General features: G+C 50.5%; 1 protein-coding gene across 26 annotated transcripts in view; it reads right to left on the bottom strand.

Moving 5' to 3' along the window:
• Positions 1–12,267, bottom strand: part of RAPGEF1 (Rap guanine nucleotide exchange factor 1) — a 245,696-nt gene that overhangs the window by 83,074 nt on the left and 150,355 nt on the right. For 4 of the 26 annotated variants that reach the window (XM_081594652.1, XM_081594656.1, XM_081594659.1 and 1 more), the window contains exon 1: positions 8,539–8,626. The exons of the other annotated variants lie outside the window; for them this stretch is intronic. The gene's annotated coding sequence lies outside the window, so the exon portion shown is untranslated. Of the gene's footprint in view, positions 1–8,538; positions 8,627–12,267 lie in introns of those variants that run through there. 26 annotated transcript variants of the gene reach the window in all.

Below are 12,267 nucleotides of genomic sequence, written 5' to 3'. Positions count from 1 at the left end.
GTCACGAAGGCTTCCCAGTTCTCACGGAAGTCATACCTTTACGGTCTGTGATAAACAGCAGATGGCCTCACAATATGTACTTTTAAAGGCAGCTCTTCAGTGGCGCCGGCGCTTTTCCTGGATCTTGGACTCAGCCAACGACATTCCTCTCTCTCCGAATTCTCTCTCAGCTCAGAACTCTACCAAACCTACCCCACCCTAGTGAGTGCCTTTAGGAAAAATCCATTTGTCTCATTCTAGAATCCTCAGGGCAGGAGACAGTGTGCATTTTCTGAGAAGGAATCTCATTTTCCCCTGTTCTCCCTCAGCAGCCGTATCCTTGAAGTCTCCTAGAATTGAAGCTCTTTTTAAAGGACCAAATCTTTGCACAGGAGGCGGCTTCCTGCCGATTGTCTGCAGGCCTCTATCTTGGCAACCTGGGAGGAAGAGCACGCACAGGCCATATGGGGAGGAGAAGGCAGAGACCTGCGGTCTCCAAGTCAGCTGTTTGCAAGCAGAACTCAGTTTGCCGCTGAAACCAGGCTGAACACTGAGTCCAGGCCCTGGCCCTGCACACAGCGCGCTCCTCCCACCAGCCAGATGCTGGGCATTTGGTCCCACAGCGGGTCCGCGGTTGAATAGGAATGGAGGCCCTGCCCTCGAGTAGTTTACAAGCGAACAAGGAAGTAAAGCCCTACACCCAGGGCCCCAACACACAGCAGAGCGAGACAACTGCTGAAGAAGCAAGGGGTGTCCTTCCTAGGAGACTAAACCCCACGAGACTCTCAGGAAGGAAGCCTAGAGCTGTAAGCCTAGAAGACACTGCAGACTTCAGCTGCAAAAAGTGCAAAGGGCTGAGGGCTGATTTGGGTGACAGATGAACTGAGTAAGCCCTAGCCACCTAGGGGCGGGGGGCAGACACATGGCCAACCTCTCCTGCTGACGATCACTCAGGTCACAACCCATTGGGTGGTCCCCAAACCAATTTCCTGGATGAAAGCATAAAACGTGATACAAACCATCAGAGGGCACTGCAGAGAGTAAGGCTAAACGCTTCTTGAGACTTAGTTCGGTTACGACCAACTTGAGATGCTGAAGATCCCACTCCCTGGGGAGCACAGGGTGGGAAACCTCTCTAACTAGAACAAAGAGGAGCTATGGCTCAGGGTCCTGTATGGGCCATCGAGACCACAAAGCTACAGAAATGGCCAGGACCCTGGCTGAGCTCCCCGACCTGGGTCTGGAACTAAGAATCAGGCACAGGGGCAGCGCCAAGAGGTGAGTCACTTCTGAGGAGGAGGAAGTCAGCAGCGCTTTTCTGACCACATAGCACGGTAAGAAACGTTTTATTTTGTGATCAAGTACACAAAATATATTTTAAAAAAAATCTGAACGTGTTCAATTCTTTTTCACTTTTCAATCCCCTGAGGTGATTCTCAGTCTCCCCTGAGAGCAAGGAATTGGGAGGAGGACAGTGGGGCAGACGGTAGCAAGTCCTGACCTGGAGCTGCTCAGAAGGTGGGCTCTGCACCCAGCCCTGACCTCGCGAGACAGGGTCTCCGGGGAAGGGACCCAGGGACTAGAGCTCAGCCAGTCCCCCAGGTAACTGCAGCACGCTCAAGTCTGAGAAGCACGGTGTTTGAGGATGAAGGTCTGGGGGAAAGCAGTAAAACTGTTAAGAAACCCCAAATCACAGGCCAAAGAGTGGGAAGGGTGGATGGCAAGCCCAGCAGGGCCAAGTGCACACAGGAAGTGACACAGACTGGTGGACCCTTGACTCTGACAGAAGGGGAGGGGCTCATCTCAGAACATGCCTCAGGACAAGCCCCTCCACGTGGGGAGAAAGATTTAGGAACGCTGTATTAACAGACCTACGTTAGCACAGCCGCGAGGCCTGGGGGAGGGGGCGGACCACCAGTCTCGGCTGACAAATCCAGGTCAGCCACCCCAAGCAAGAAACTCGGGCTGAGCCAGCTCTCGGCTCCATGGCGAGTCAGAGCACGAGTAAGACAGCGAATAAAACAGGACCAACCACGTGCAGAGTTCTTGGGACAACGTGTTCCACCCAGAACTGGTGGACCAAAGTGATCAATCACTGCTCTTCCTTCTGTTAATAATGCCGTGCTTCCTTACAGGGGGCATCTACTTTGGCTGATGTCACTTTGCCCTCAAGTAACTGTTCTAAGGCAGGGATTCTCAAGAGGGTAGAGAGGTGGGCCGACGACAGGGTACTGATCTAAAAAGGTGTAAACGAGACACCTATACACGTCCACATTTGCAGTCAGAAGCAAGCTAAAAGGAGAGAGGCCAAGGCGTCTGAGTGACAGTTAGGGCTGGGGGTGACAGGCCCCCACGCTGCTTGGCTCTTGAGGCCGGAGGTCAGGTCCTCACTCCCCACTGCCCCTAGCCCACGAATGCATTGTTTCTTTCATGGAAAGTGAAGAATCTTTGGTCTTTTTAAAGTACAGGCGCATTCTAAGACGAAAGCCACATTTTACATTTAAGACGGGAAACCTCCTATTTCCCAGAGAGCAAGGAAAGGAACGTGCCCAGGACCAGCCTCCCCAAACACAGGTCCTCCCGATGTGACAGCGCCCAGGGTGCTCCCGTCACCCCGTCTGTATCCACACAAACCCGCGCCACAGAGTGAAGGGGATGGAAGAAAGTCTGGTGGTTTTCAACCAAAGCTTCCGAGAGCCACCAAGTGACTGCAGAGAAACATACGTCACTTCATTTCTTGCAGGACGTGTGGGCCCATCACTTACCCATCATGACTTAAATCTCCTAAAAGACAGCTTTTGTTCTGCAACTGGGGTTTGCCAGCCACAGTGTCCTCAGAACTAAGGGCACTGTAGTAAAAATACATAGCTTCCAAAGAGCTCGTGGATATGTTTGCAAACTGTGCAAAAATCAGTGGACTGAATCTGTAAATGGGTCTACACGCTGCAGAAAGTTTGGCACAATTTTAAGGCCACCTTTTCAAATGTTTTTGGTTCCAACTTTCTTTACAAACTGAAACACTACCACAGAGAAGGCATCAAAATAGATTTAGTTTCTTTGCAATAACAGTATTTTTGTATTCTTTGTGGTAGAGGCTGAGAGTAGTGTTTTTAAATTTCCCATCAAAACAAAAATACTAGCGTGGAACTGTGTGTCCTGAAGCCCAGCTGAAGGCTGAGCAGTACGGGCTCCCACGTTATCTCCAACTTGCATTTCTGAGGCGGTGAGCCAAAACCAACCGTGGAGAGGCCAGTTCTGGAATGCTGAACCAGGCAGCCTCTTCTACCCAATCTCACGGCGCTCTGCTCAGCTTTAAAACTGACCTCCTGCTTAGAGAAGTCCGCCCGGTAGAGCGCAGCTCACACCTCTGTGCAGTACAGCGGGCCCTGGGCCAGCCCCCCACAGCCCAAGAGGCCACCCTCCGGGCCTCTGCCCAGGGACGAAGACTCTGGAGCCCCACACGTGGGTCAGGAAAACACTTCTCTCCTGTGTCACGTCCCCCTTCTAGGGCCAGAGCCACGCGTGGCCCACTGACGCGGCTCTGCTGGTTCGGGTGTGGCTGGAGCTTGGAGAGGTGCAGACTGATGGCAGCCGTCTGGTGAGTGTCAGCGTCCCCTGACACGGCCCCTCCTGCTTCCGCCGTAAGGCCCCAAGCCAAAGAGGGCTCCCTCGAAGTGAAGTCCAGCCTGAGCTGGCTGCTGGCAGACCCCCGGCCCATCCCCTTGCTCCTCCTCAGAGGGACAGGAGCCCCGTGGAGACGACGACCGCGCGAGGGGAACGTGGCACAGAGAGCTTTTCAAACCCCTGACTCCTCGAGGCCTGGGGTGCAGCAGTGTCAGACAGACAGGGCACCAGCGCCGAAGGGGAATGGGGAGTCCAAGACACCGCTACAAGGGTGACAAGTGCTACAAAAACCGGGCCCAAGCCCCAAGCCACTCAAGGGGAGGGCGGTGAATGACGGCACCTCGGCCTGGGTCTCCCAGAAGTGGACTGAAACAGGGTTCAGGTGCAAGCAGTTTCTGTGGGAGGTGCAGGGGACGAGGGTGGAGGACAGGGAGGCAGAGGGCGCCATGGAAAGGTGCATATCAAAGCCCTCTTTCGCGGTGGGCAACCACGCTCAATGGACACAAACTCTGGGAGGTAGTGGAGGACAGAGGAGCGTGGCGTGCTGCGGTCCATGGGGTGGCAAAGCGTCGGATACAACTTAGTGATCGAGCAACAGCCACAACCACGTCAGTCCCGCAAGGAATCCGGTTTACACCGAAGCCTGAAAGATTCACTGCGGTTGGCCAGGTTTTCCTTTTCTTTCTGGGGAGAAGTGCTCCTGGCAGAGGGCAGGGCATGTTTAGAAGGCCAGGGTCGGCAGGGTCAAGGTGAATCAGGAGACCCGACAGAAGGTCAATACAGAGAGGTGGGTCCTGCCGGATCAGGGAGCCTGAAGCCCCCGAAGCTGTGGGGAAATGCGTTTCCCAGCCTGTGACGCAGCGGAGGGCCCTGCGCCTGCTTTCTTCACTTGCTACAGAAGCTAAACATGGTCCCCAGCAGGGTGAGACACCAGCCGCCCTGAGGCCACCTTCCTTTCCATGAAGAGATTCATTACCAAGGGACTGGCAGTCTTGCTTTCTAGACAAAGTGAATTCCCCCAACCCTGTCTTAACACAAATTGCCACCAGGCAAAATTCAAGTCTGCAGCACAGCCGACCTGTCCTTAGGCCAGCGGAGACCACAGGAAGCGGGAGTAAACAGGAACTGAAGGCAGCTGTTAATCCAGCCTGCTTCATACCACATTCGCTTAAAATAGCCCATAGTTTACTGAGTACTCACTATGCCAGAAATTAATGTAAAAACCACTTTACAGATGGAGAAACTAAGGCTCAGAGAAAATAACTAGGCCCAAAGTCACTCAGCGACTGGGGAAGTGGCCTGAACCCAGACTCGGCTCACTTTGCGGCCAGCTGACTCAACCATGACACTGAACGTCCTCCTTAAGCGTCATCAGTGACTGGGTCTCTCTGAGTGGGAAGCTACTGGGGAGGAGGTGGCAGGGTGATGGAAAATGAAAAGGTGTGCACGGGGAACACCTCTTCCTGCCCAAACGGAATAGCTTCTGCTCCAAGCCTGGCTGCCCGTCAGACATCCTCACCCATCCCAGCCAGAGGAGGGCTGAGAGTCAGAGAGCCCTGGAGCTCCGAGGTCCATCCAGAGTGCTCCTCCAGAAAAGGGAGCCTTCCCACACTGTTGGCGGGAATGTTAAGTCGGCACACCCACTGTGGAAAACAGTCTGGAGGGTCCTCAAAAAAACTGAAAAACAGAGCTGCTGTATGATCCAGGAATCCCGCTCCTGTACAGACATCTGAACAAAACTATTTGAAAAGATGCATGCAGTCCTATGTTCACAGCAGCAATATTTAATGTCCTATTAAATACTGTACATAACTTAGTTACAACAGCCAAGACGTGGGAACAACCTAAATGTCCATCGACAGATGAAGGGATAAGGAAGATGTGGTACATATATACAATGGAATATTACTCGGCCATAAAAAGAATAAAATGATGCCATGTGCAGCAACAAAGATGGTTCTAGAGATTATCGCAGAGTCCAGAAAGAGAAAGACAAATATCATATTTCTCTACATATTTGTGGAATCTAAAATGTGACACCAATGAACTTACCTATGAAACAGAAACAGACTCCCAGACATAGAGAAGAGAAAGAGACTTCTGGTTGCCAAGGAGGAGGGGGCGGGGGAGGGATGGATTGAGAGTTTGAAATTAACAGATGCAAACTATCATGTACAGGATGGATAAACAAGGTCCCACTGTACAGCACAGAGAACCATATTCAACATCCTGTGGTAAACCACAATAGCAAAGAATATGAACAAGAATGTATAGAAAAAGATATATGTATAATTGAATCACTTCAGCAGAAATCAACACAACACTGTAAATCAACTACTCCAATAATTTACATTTTTTGTAAATTATAATTTAAAATTTACAAAATTATTCTTAAAATAATTCAAATTTTTGTAATTTAATAAATTACAAAAAAAGTGCTCCACTATTCCAACTTCAGTACCAACCATACAGCATGGAAATCACCTGTATGGGCAGCCAACTTTCCTGGGAGGCAGGGTCCCAGCCACAGCTGCCCAGGCACCAGCGCTGTGCCAACATCTCTCAGATGCTCAAGGGACATCAGGGACATACCCGGCAATGATGCAGGGCCTCTCCTCAGCTCCCAAACAAACCACCCCTTTGATGGGCAGCGGATACCATCACAAACGGGCACTTGCCACAGGCACTTTTGCAAGAGTAACTAACAAATGTCTGGAACAACATCTCTTGGCCTCTGGTTGTGCCCACAGTTGTCTTTCTTCCTAAGAAAGGAACTGGGGAATGTGGTCAGCAGAGCAGTCTGCCGATTTAGAGACATCGGAGTCCATTTCTCTTTCCTGGAAGTCAGAGAGTGGGAGGAAAGGTTTGGCTTTTAATGTCAGTTCTGCTGCTAATTAGTTTTGCCAGTGAGGTAAGGTGCAGCTTCTTCAAATCTCTTATCTCATCTGTAAAACAAGGGCAATCGGCCTAGATGACGGTTCTCAAAAGCACGGCCCTGACCCACCAGGCGCACCAGCCCTGCCCAGGATCTCCTGGGCCCCAGGCTGCGCTCACTGGGGGTGGGCCCACAACGTGCTTTAGCTGACCCTGACCCTAACGCTGACCCTGATCCTAACCCGCCTTCCACGGGAGCCTGACGCACACCAAGTCTGAGAACCACAGGCCCAGCTGATCCCCCTTCTTTCTTCATTGTTTTATAAGACCGCTCTTCTTTACCCTTTTTCCACCTGCCATGCTACTGACTTCATGGATCCAAAAAACACTCCCGAAGCATCTACTGTGTGCTAGGGGCCGCCTGGGGAACAAGGCCAAGTGCACTCCGGGGCAGGCAGGCAGGTGAGCAGGCTCAATGGACCTGCATGATGGATATGCACATGGCTTCTTCCTGGCACTTGGCTGGATCAGCAGCACAACCCTATTTTCCAGCAACTTTCCTCTTTAACCACAATCTTCCTCCAAAACTTACTACACTTTAAAAAATAAAGTGTTGTGCATACAAGCAGAGATGCAAGGTGCCAGCAAATAAAATGTTATTGTATGGCTACTGATGAACGAACTGGATTATGTAATGTCCAATTACAAAATAAGCACGGGAAATCCACTAGAAAATTTCTTGAAGGAAATATAGAAAAGAGTAACAGAGATAACATTTCTTCCCTCCTAAAACTATTTTAGTGACTCACAGTGTTTACAAGTCTTTATTTTATTTTAGGCACAAATAAACACCAAGTGACATTTTTAGCAGTCCATTTTGTTTCAGGATATATACGCAGGAAATGAAAAAGCAAAAACAAAAGCTAAAATGCTCTACCCTAAGGGGAAAGACACAACCCAACTACCATAACATTAAAAACAGCTAAAATAAGCTTCCTCCCTTACGTCTAGCGAAAGTCGCCCAGTCGTGTCTGACTCTTTGTGACCCCATGGACTATCCAGTCCACGGAATTCTCAAGGCCAGGATACTGGAGTGGGTAGCTGTTCCCTTCTCCAGGGGATCTTCCCAACCCAGGGATCAAACCCAGGTCTCCTGCATTGCAGGCGGATTCTTTACCAGCTGAGCCACAAGGGAAGCCCCCCTTACGCCTAAGCGTCCTGCTAAAAGCATGTGCCAAGAGCTTTTTTTCCTTCCCCGCTTGGTCCAAGGGCCTGGGGAGATGGAATGAAACCTGGTCAGAAGGCAGACAAACAGCCCAGATGCTGCAGAGCTCGTCTTCAACCCTGGCTGCACCGAGCCCACAGACGTGCTCCAGGTAAGAACGCAGGCTCCTCAACCAGAATCACATCACGGGATTGGACCCCAGAGCTGAGGCAGCAATCAGAGAGCTCATGCAGGGCGTGCCACGGGTCAGCAAGCTCTCCTCTCCATTAGTTAAAACCTGTACCTAATAATTAACACCCACAGCTGCTTCTACTCAGAAGTAGGAACAAAGCAACTCTTCCCAGGCAGGTATTTATTTAGGCAACACTAAACACGTAACTAATAAGACAGTTTAAAAGAGAACATACTCAAAAGCTTGGAACACAGTATTTTCTGTGACTGAGCCAAGATCATTTGGTTCTTAAATCTCCTAGTAGCAAAGGTAAAAAGGCAAAAAAGCTGGGTTAACTTTGGACCAACCAGAGAAAATCAGCCAACTCAACAGAAGAGGGGTTCTTTTCCCGGTACGACATTCTAGAAAGAATTTTAAAGGGGATGTAAAGGAACACCGTGAATTCAGTCTTCAATCTTGGATTTATAAGATCTACAATGTTCTTCATACAACCACTTAATATCTGCTATCTATTAAAAAATCAATAACCCAATAACTTTCTATCGGTGAAGACATTTCTGAGGAAGGTAAGCTACTAACACCGCTTGGTGTGTTGTTTCCAGGAACTCCAGCTTAATAAAGAAATAACCTTAAAAAACTTAATGGAAATGGGGTCTTTCCTCACCTATTTTTGGCAGAAATGAGATGGCAGTCCGAGGCCTACACTCAGCGCGGTCCCAGTCCTGATGACTAAGGTCTGCCCCAGGACTCTCAGCACTCCCGGGGCGAGCTGGGACTTTGGGTGAAAAGAAACCCAATCAGAGGGTGTACCTGCAGGCCGGCCCCCATGGAGGCTGGGGGAGGAGAACCGGCCACCCACTTCCTCCTCCGAGAAGCTCTCTTCAAGCGCCCCACATTCAGGCAGGCAGCCAAGATGACACAGGGGGGCTGGAGGTTTGGCTTTACTATTCTCCCCCGTTTTCGGTAGGTGAAGTGGACGGGTCTAGAAGGGCAGGAGCCGGACAAAGAGGGCAGCAGGCATAAGACGGACCCAGACGTCAGGGGCCCTTCAGGCGGGGGAGCGGCACTGATAGAAAGGAGTGGACATGAACGCGGCCCCAAGTGTGGGGAGTGGAAATCCCATTGAGGCTCAAGGGAGAAGTCGGGCCCAAACCTCACCACTGGGCAAGAAGGGGGCACACAGGCAGCTGTATGAAGGATGGATGGATCGTGATGCCCTGGAAGCTGAGGCAGCCTCCAGGGAGGACATGCATGAGGTCAGCCAGTGCAAAGTGTCTACCCCTTCCACCACCCCTTCAGCAACATCCTGAGCAGGACATCTCTTATCGGGGTCCTGCCAGAAATACCTTGTTAGACCACAGAAATGACTGCAGGACCACTTTTGGATTTGCCAGGTGAGGCAAGAAGGGGACTGGAGACGAAGCTCACTGGGCTGAGCTCAGACGTGCCCACAGGAGGTGAACTGCTGCTGGGGTCACGTGATCGTGCCCCGCTTTCTGGACCCCCTGAGGAGCACAGCAGCAGGAAAAGCCCTCGGGCTGAAGTCTGGTGGTAACCAGGCAGGGACAAGGCTGCGGTCAAGTCTGGCTCCACCACTAAGTAGCTCTGAAAACCTGGACGTTAATTTAACATCCTTGCTAGCAAAACGGAGACAAGCAATAGCACCCCCTGCAAAGGGTTACTGTTATAAAGGAAAGAATATGTATTTATGTATGAGAGAATTAAACTTTCTTACACAAGTAACCACATCCCCAGAGGTCCTACAACTTCTAGCCTCTTTGGCTTGGGTAAAACAATAACAAACATCAAGTCACATTTTTAGCAGTCTATTTTGCCTCAGGAGGTATTACACACAGGAAATGCAAAAGCAAAAACAAGTAGCAAAATGCTATACCCTAAGAGGGAAGGCCTTCTAGAGCTTCTCTGACTTCATATTTAAAAAACAGGGGAGAGGGGCTCCCCTGGTGACTCAGTGGTTAAGAATCCGCCTGCCAACGCAGGGGACACCAGTTTGATCCCTGAGCCAGGAGGATCCCACGTGCCACGTGGCAGCTGACCCCGTGCGCCACCACTCCTGAGCCTGCGCTCCAGAGCCCGGGAGCTGCGACTGACAACTGGGCCCTCGAGCCCGAGCTCTGCAACGAGAGAAGCCACCGCACCCCAGGGAAGAGCAGCTGTGCTCACCGTAACTAAAGCAAGCCTGCACGGCGCTGAAGACTCAGCACGGCCATCAGTAAACCTTAAAAAAAAGAAAGCAAGCAGGGGGAAGTGCTACACCAACACATCTATTTACTTGACACATATGCAAATTTTTCTGAGCCATCTGAGTGTCACGCATCAGTGGGCCCCCCTAAATACTTCAGTGAATAGTTCCTGAGAACAGGGATATATTCCACATCACCGCAGTGCAGGAACCAGCTTCCTACAATTTTACACAGATACAACACTGTTATCAAAGTCACCATTCCCAATTCTGTCAAGTGACCCAATAACTTAAGGACAACTTCTAAGAAGGAAAAAACCCACTTCAGATTCTCAGGATTTGTCTGGATTTTTATAATGCTAAGTATGAACCCATAAAAAGTGGTGTAAGCTCCTTATGTTTTGTAGTATAATAGTCTTCTATTGCTGTGTAACCAAAAGCACGCACATACATTAGTGTGCAGTTTATGTTGGTCAGGGTCCAGGCACAGCTCAGAGGGGTCCTCTTTCAAGGCCGCAGCGAGGTGTGGGCAGGGCTGCTATCTTCACCTGGCGGCTTGACCAGGGAAGGGTCTGTGTCCGGTCTCCCTCAGGCAGCTGGCAGAAGTCGTTTCCCTGCAGCCATGGACTAAGGGCCACAGCTTCCAGCTGAGTGCAGGCTGGAGGCCACCCTCAGCTCCCTGACTTCTCCAAAGCTCGCAAGGGAAGATGTCTCTAGTTTGTCTGTTAGAAAGACAGTCTCCTATAACAGAACGGCGTCAGGGAGGGACACCCCACCACCTCTGCTACATTCTCTCCGTTAGAAGTGAGTCACAGGGCCGTTCACACCTAAGGATTAGACAAAACATGTGAACACCAGGACACAATCATGAGGGCCACCTGAGGGTCTGTCTGCCACATGCTTATAGCCCCTATACAATCATAAAATCAAATGAAATTTATAATTCAAAACATTTATGTTAACAATACTGGTTTAACACCTGGGCACTAGTTTCTTAATAATGATTTCTTAATGGATCACCAGCTACAATATGAACACGGTGTGGAAAGTCTGGGTAGTGTTCTGGGTTCAAGATGCTTAACCAGGTCAAAATGATGACTTGTGCTTACCACTGTTCTCCACTGAAATCAAGCTGACATCATTTTAGGGCTTCCCCGGGGGCTCAGTGGTAAAGAATCCGCCTGCCAAGGCAGGAGACACAGGTTCCATCCCGGGAGACGCAGCTGCTGAGCCTGTGTGCCGCGACTGCTGAGGCCCATGAGCCCTCGAGCCTGCGCTCTGCACCAATGAGAAGCCCGCACACCACAGTGAGAGGGGAGCCCCTGCTCTCTGGAGCTGGGGAGGAGCCCGCACAGCAACGGAGACCCAGCACAGCCAAAAATAAACAAATAAACAGCTTTGAAAAAGATGACATCATTCCAGCTTTTCAGGGAGTAGAAATGCATCGTCTGCATATCAAGTCGACCTGTTCTCTAATTGGCCCAGCACACCTGAAGCACGAAGCGCAAACGAGGGCCTCCATTCGCCTCAGGGGAATTCAGTTAGGTGAGCCTGAGGAAGGGAAAGGAGAGGGTAAATATTTTAGGCAAATCACTCTCCATTTCTGTCTTGAGCGAAAGACCCCAGGCGCAAGTAAGACAGGAGGGGTCAAGCGACCGTCTCTGAAGCTCCTTCACGCCTTCAGTGGCGTGAACACTCCAGCTCACCAACGGGATTCTGGTATTTAAGGATAACAACGTTCTTTTTACCACATAGTGCCCGAACGCAAAACGAACCTCTCCATTTGCTCTAAAGCAAGGGTCAGCAAACTTTTTCTTTAAAGGGCAAGAGAGTTAAGTATTTCCCATTTTGTGGGGCATACAGTCTGTTACACTACTAGACTCTGCCATCTTCACGGGAAAGCAGCACAGATGACGTGTAGAAGAACGGGTGTGGCTGTGTCCACAAAACTGTTCACACAAACAGGGAGCCACAAGGACTGGACCCCAGCGTGCTGGTTTGCACACCTCTGGTCTAAAGAGACAGCATTCTGTATCCATGCTGAAAGTTCAGTTCACTTTGCTGGCCTCCTTCAGGGATTCTCAAGGGGAACTTGGCTATACACGATTGCTGTTTTCTGTACTTTTATTCAAATGCAACTCCTCTGTCTGTATAAGATGCCAGCCCATTACAGAACTGAGCACCAGGACA

Source organism: Giraffa tippelskirchi, chromosome 4 (assembly GCF_054371585.1).
Source record: "Giraffa tippelskirchi isolate mGirTip1 chromosome 4, T2T-mGirTip1v1.2.pri, whole genome shotgun sequence".
NCBI lineage: Eukaryota > Metazoa > Chordata > Mammalia > Artiodactyla > Giraffidae > Giraffa > Giraffa tippelskirchi.
The sequence above is the reverse complement of the archived record's forward strand: the minus strand, read 5'-3'. Positions and strand labels throughout refer to the sequence as shown.